This window comes from Rhipicephalus microplus, unplaced genomic scaffold (genome assembly GCF_043290135.1).
Source record: "Rhipicephalus microplus isolate Deutch F79 unplaced genomic scaffold, USDA_Rmic scaffold_433, whole genome shotgun sequence".
Classification (NCBI taxonomy): domain Eukaryota; kingdom Metazoa; phylum Arthropoda; class Arachnida; order Ixodida; family Ixodidae; genus Rhipicephalus; species Rhipicephalus microplus.
Window position 1 is genome coordinate 1 of NW_027464997.1, and position 6609 is coordinate 6609.

Below are 6609 nucleotides of genomic sequence, written 5' to 3' on the forward strand. Positions count from 1 at the left end.
GCAAAGTGCGTCTGCCGGGGCGGGGTTTGCGACGCGTACGCAATAGTGAGAACCGTCGCTCGGATGTTCGTCGTCTTTCGCCGAGCCAGTGCTGGCAATCCGGCGAAGCCGAACGGAGCCGATTCGGGCACGATATCGGCGTCTTTCCACGTGCTCGCCGGCGACCGTCGCACGAGTACGGTAAACCGCGTCAGCCGGGGCGGAGTTCGGGACGCCGATGCGAAAGTGGGAAGCGCCGCTCGGATCTTCGCCGTTTTTGGAGGAGTCAGTGGCGGCACTCCGGTGAAGCCAAGGTGCGCCAATTCGCGCACGATATCGGCGTCTTTCGACGTGCCCGCCGGCCACCGTCGCACGAGTACGGCAAACCTCGTCTGCCGGGGCGGGGTTTGCGACGCCGACGCAAAAGTGGGAACCGCCGCTCGGATGTTCGCCGTTTTTGGCAGAGTGAGTGCTGGCACTCCGGCGAAGCGAAAGAGCGCGAATGCGCCCACGAAAGTGGCGTGTTTGGACGTGCTTGACGACGACCACCGCAGGAAAACGAAAAACCACGTCAGCCGGGGCGAGCGACCCATGGCGGTCTGGGTGCTTATCGCTGCTATTATAGGGGCACCCCGGCAGACGCAAAAAAAAAAAAAATTTTTTTCGACATTCTTTTTTGCTCGTCGACCTCGGGTGACCCAGGTCGCAGTGGGAGCCGCGCACGAAAGCGGCGTCGCGAGACGGCTTCGCGGTCGCTAGTCGCACGAGCTCGGCAACCGCGTCTGCCGGGGCGGAGTTCGGGACGCCGACGGCTAAGTGGGAACCGCCGCTCGGATGTTCGCCGTTTGTGGCCGAGTGAGTGCTGGCACTCCGGCGAAGCCAAACGGGGCCGATTCCGGCACGATATCGGCGTCTTTCTACGTGCTCGCCGGCGACCGTCGCACGAGTACGGCAAAGTGCGTCTGCCGGGGCGGGGTTTGCGACGCGTACGCAATAGTGAGAACCGTCGCTCGGATGTTCGTCGTCTTTCGCCGAGCCAGTGCTGGCACTCCGGCGAAGCCGAACGGAGCCGATTCGGGCACGATATCGGCGTCTTTCCACGTGCTCGCCGGCGACCGTCGCACGAGTACGGTAAACCGCGTCAGCCGGGGCGGAGTTCGGGACGCCGATGCGAAAGTGGGAAGCGCCGCTCGGATCTTCGCCGTTTTTGGAGGAGTCAGTGGCGGCACTCCGGTGAAGCCAAGGTGCGCCAATTCGCGCACGATATCGGCGTCTTTCGACGTGCCCGCCGGCCACCGTCGCACGAGTACGGCAAACCTCGTCTGCCGGGGCGGGGTTTGCGACGCCGACGCAAAAGTGGGAACCGCCGCTCGGATGTTCGCCGTTTTTGGCAGAGTGAGTGCTGGCACTCCGGCGAAGCGAAAGAGCGTGAATGCGCCCACGAAAGTAGCGTATTTGGACGTGCTTGACGGCGACCGCCGCAGGAGTACGAAAAACCACGTCAGCCGGGGCGAGCGACCCACGGCGGTCTGGGTGCTTATCGCTGCTATTATAGGGGCACCCCGGCAGACGCAGAAAGAAAAAAAAAAATGGGGACATGGCGTGCGTCACCGTGCGGCTTCGCAGCGTTGCCGAAGTCGCCGAGCCCTTCGACTGAGCCGAACGGCGGACAGGGAACGTTGGTCGGCCGTTCTAACCTGTCGGTGCCACGCCGAGACGTCGTTAAGGAAAACCGCGTCGTGGGCCTCTACGACGCCGTCGAGTCGTTGTACGTTTGGTGTCCAGCGTGTCGGCGGCGAGTAGCGGACACGTCGTTCACGACTTCGGTCTTTCGCAGTCGACGCGAACTTGCGGAGAGTCGTGGTGCCTCACGTTTTCGGCAGAAACCGCGGCGGAATTTTCCCGTGCGTGCGCGCACGACCTCGGTGCTGTGCCGTCAGCGTAGTGTTGCACAAACTCGTGGCCTACCCAAGGTGCGGTACGTTTGCGGCCGTATCCTCGGTGGGAATTTCGTGAGTAGGGTCGCAAATTCTACGACCTCGGCGGGTTTGAGAGCGACGTAGACTTGTGGCACGCTCAACATGCCACACGTTTCGGGCACACCCGCGGTGAAATTTTCTCGAGTACGCTCGTATTAGGGCCCAAGGAGGTCTGGGTACTTATCGCTGCTATTATGTGGGGGTTCTCGTGAGCGGCGTACGCGAAAGCGACCGGGTGTCTGATATGCGGCGGGCTTCGGCCTCGTCAAGCGTGTCCTCGGGTCTGCTCCAGGGGAATCCACGGCAGTCGTCTGCAGCCTCATCCGCTTGATGCGTTAGGGGCTGGTTGTCGGACGGTGCCGTTTTACCACGATATCGAGGTGTGTTCCGTGTCGTCCTCGGGCGATTCAGATGCGAAAGCGCCGAAGACGCGGGCGTGACCCGTCGTCTGGCGGCTTTGCAGTCTCGGCTCCGTTGCTAGTTCCGGCCGGTCCACCGACAGTGCAGCGGGCTTGGGCAACCCGCACGGCGCGACCGAGTCGATGCAACGAAAAAGAGCGAGCATGAACGTGCTTCTTGCCGCACGGCTCCCACTCGTCTTTCGGGAAGGTTGTGCCGTAGCGAGCTCGAACGCCGTCATCTCGGAGTGCAAAATAAGCGTGTTGGGGCGCCTGAAGGTGGCCTCCGCCGCACACAGACTGCGTCCGGCCCGCCGAGGGCGAGGACGGACGCGCAGTCGAACGATTACCTGGTTGATCCTGCCAGTAATCATATGCTTGTCTCAAAGATTAAGCCATGCATGTCTAAGTACATGCCGAAATAAGGCGAAACCGCGAATGGCTCATTAAATCAGTTATGGTTCCTTAGATCGTTTCTTCCTACTTGGATAACTGTGGCAATTCTAGAGCTAATACATGCAGTGAGCCTGGAGCCCTTTGGGTAACGGGTGCTTTTATTAGACCAAGATCGATCGGGTTTCGGCCCGTATTGTGTGGTGACTCTGGATAACTTTGTGCTGATCGCATGGCCACGAGCCGGCGACGTTTCTTTCAAGTGTCTGCCTTATCAACTTTCGATGGTAGGTTACTTGCTTACCATGGTTGTTACGGGTAACGGAGAATCAGGGTTCGATTCCGGAGAGGGAGCCTGAGAAACGGCTACCACATCCAAGGAAGGCAGCAGGCGCGCAAATTACCCACTCCCGGCACGGGGAGGTAGTGACGAAAAATAACAATACGGGACTCTTTTGAGGCCCCGTAATTGAAATGAGTACACTCTAAATCCTTTAACGAGGATCAATTGGAGGGCAAGTCTGGTGCCAGCAGCCGCGGTAATTCCAGCTCCAATAGCGTATACTAAAGCTGCTGCGGTTAAAAAGCTCGTAGTTGGATCTCAGTTCCAGACGAGTAGTGCATCTACCCGATGCGACGGCTCGGACTGAACATCATGCCGGTTCTTTCTTGGTGCACTTCATTGTGTGCCTCGAGATGGCCGGTGCTTTTACTTTGAAAAAATTAGAGTGCTCAACGCAGGCGAGTCGCCTGAATAAACTTGCATGGAATAATAGAACAAGACCTCGTTTCTGTTCTGTTGGTTTTTGGAATACGAGGTAATGATTAAGAGGGACGGACGGGGGCATTCGTATTGCGGCGCTAGAGGTGAAATTCTTGGACCGTCGCAAGACGAACTACTGCGAAAGCATTTGCCAAGAATGTTTTCATTGATCAAGAACGAAAGTCAGAGGTTCGAAGGCGATCAGATACCGCCCTAGTTCTGACCATAAACGATGCCAACCAGCGATCCGCCTGAGTTACTCAAATGACTCGGCGGGCAGCTTCCGGGAAACCAAAGTATTTGGGTTCCGGGGGAAGTATGGTTGCAAAGCTGAAACTTAAAGGAATTGACGGAAGGGCACCACCAGGAGTGGAGCCTGCGGCTTAATTTGACTCAACACGGGAAAACTTACCCGGCCCGGACACTGGGAGGATTGACAGATTGAGAGCTCTTTCTTGATTCGGTGGATGGTGGTGCATGGCCGTTCTTAGTTGGTGGAGCGATTTGTCTGGTTAATTCCGATAACGAACGAGACTCTAGCCTATTAAATAGGTGCGGGGTTCCCAGCACCTTACAACCTTCTTAGAGGGACAAGCGGCTCCTAGCCGCACGAAACAGAGCAATAACAGGTCTGTGATGCCCTTAGATGTCCGGGGCCGCACGCGCGCTACACTGAAGGAAGCAGCGTGTCTTTATCCCTGTCTGAAAAGACTGGGTAACCCGTGGAACTTCTTTCGTGATTGGGATAGGGGCTTGCAATTGTTCCCCTTGAACGAGGAATTCCCAGTAAGCGCGAGTCATAAGCTCGCGTTGATTACGTCCCTGCCCTTTGTACACACCGCCCGTCGCTACTACCGATTGAATGATTTAGTGAGGTCTTCGGACCGATGTCCGGCGCGGCCTTTCGGTTGCGCCGGTCTGTTGGAAAGATGACCAAACTTGATCATTTAGAGGAAGTAAAAGTCGTAACAAGGTTTCCGTAGGTGAACCTGCGGAAGGATCATTAACGGATTGTGAAGGGTGAGCGCCTCAGCTGCGTCTGCGCCCGACACTTTCTGCCGCTGACCCCGTTTGGACGCGGGGTCGGCTTTTCCCCACGGGGCTGCCTGAATGTGGAGCGGCACCCCGTGACAAATTGTTGCGCCCAGCGGACGCCAACACCGCGACCTTGGACGGTCGGCCAGGTGGCGGACGCGGGTACAAACGGCGCAACGCACTCATAGGTCGGCTTTCGACCCGCCACTGCACCGTGGCTCGAAGCGCTCGAAATGCGCGACCCGACCGCTGCGGGACCGCCTAGTACTGTAAACAGGAGCGGCGGAGCGCGAACGGCGAGTCGTGGTTACGTCGGTAGAAGGCGAGGCTGCGCGTTCCCGAAACGCCAGCCGAGTGCCCCTCCCGACCGTTCGAGCGTGCAAGAACGAGACCCGACAATCGCGCGGCGACTGCCAAGTACGAGAGGAACGGCACAAGCGTCGGCGGTCGGTCAAGGAACTGGCGATGTGACGGGTCCGCTGTGCACCAGTGCATACCGTCCCGCCGTCCGCGGCAAGCGCCTCCGCGTCCTCGGGGTGACGGAGGCTGCCGGTCGGTTCTTGCAGGCGAGGGATCTCGCTGGCACCGGTTCGCGTTGACGCGCGGCCGGTCATGGCACGGCGATGCGACGGCCGAGGTGCGCAGTACTCGATGGAGGAACCGCACGCTCCGATGACCGTCCCGCCCTCCGCGGCGTATGCGTACCGACCGTAATGGTTGCAGCAGCGCCGGCCGGCTTTTGAATTCGCCACACGAAACACGGTGCGAGATCGCGGTTAGGGGAGCGTCGACGTTGCCAGGCGTTTTGCTTGCTGCCGAGGGAAAGGCGGCACGGCCACGTCGCGCTCGTCGCGATTAGCGGGTCTGCGCGCTTTGGGAAGGTGCCGCAACGACTTGCCGAAAGAGGAAGCACGGAAGAACGAGGGACTTGGACGTCCCGACAATTGAACGCACTTGCGGCCAGGCCCTTGCTGGCTTCGTTCTTCCGCCTCGAGTAGGCTCGTACGCGGCTCCGGCGCCGAAAGTGGTCCTTGGCACCGACTTCGGTGGACGTGGGAAGTGCCGCGCAAGTACGGCGCGCCTGGCTCCACCTGTTGGCTAAAGTAGGCAGCCGGATCGGCATTTTGGTGTGCGGTGGCAAACCGTGGATGCGAAAAAAGCTTGTGCGATTTCGTGGAACAAAAAGCGGGGGTCCCCCCTTTTTATGCGGAGGAGACCGACCCGCCCGCCGTGGTGAACCGCGACGCCACGGTAAAAACGGGAGAGGCTTGTCGATGGGACCGTGCATCCCGCGCTCCACGGAGGCCGGGAGGCGGCCGCCCGAGGAAATGTGTAGCCGTCGAGGCCCGCATCTGCGTGCACTCTTATCCAAATGGGTGTACCGCAGGCATTTTCTGGTTAGGCGGGCCAATGAGAGCGAGCACACAACGATACCTACGGGTCCGGCTTGGAGAACCGGCTTCGACGCCTCCCGAGTATTTATAGAGGGGTGGACCACGAAAGCACTCGCAAGTAGCGGAAGCGAAACGCCGTCCGAAACACACCGTTTGCTCGATTTGCGGCAGCCGAAAAAGGCGCGGCAGAGTTTTGGAGTCCAAGCGTGCGCTGAAAAGCGCCCTTCTTGGCCACTGTTTGGCCGAGTGCCAGAAACGTTTGGTTTTGACTGTACGGAATTGAACAAACACTTTTTCACGACTCTAAGCGGTGGATCACTCGGTTCTCGGGTCGATGAAGAACGCAGCCAGCTGCGAGACTTGGTGTGAATTGCAGGACACACTGAGCACTGATTCTTTGAACGCACATTGCGGCCTTGGGTCTTCCCTTGGCTTCGTCTGTCTGAGGGTCGGATCACATATCAAGAGAGCCTTCGGCGCACAAGGGAACGTGAGCCGTCGACTCGTTTTGACCGCGTCGGCAACACGGACAGCACGCTGAACACCTCACAGCGAGCGCCAACAGCGGCCACTCAAGGGCGAGACGGTGGCGACCGTCGTGCCAGAGCCCAACCGAAACGGGGGCGACCGACTGCATTGAGGATGTGGCACCTCGTTGAGACCGCCGC

At 59.2% G+C, this 6609-nt stretch overlaps 2 non-coding genes across 2 annotated transcripts; both read left to right on the forward strand.

Moving 5' to 3' along the window:
• The first annotated feature begins 2703 nt into the window (after nucleotides 1-2703).
• Nucleotides 2704-4518, forward strand: LOC142794472 (small subunit ribosomal RNA). The gene has a single exon (XR_012892370.1). It is a non-coding gene; the product is annotated as a small subunit ribosomal RNA (ribosomal RNA).
• A 1722-nt stretch (nucleotides 4519-6240) lies between these two features.
• On the forward strand, nucleotides 6241-6393 carry LOC142794470 (5.8S ribosomal RNA). Its single transcript, XR_012892368.1, has one exon. It is a non-coding gene; the product is annotated as a 5.8S ribosomal RNA (ribosomal RNA).
• Nucleotides 6394-6609: the final 216 nt, after the last annotated feature.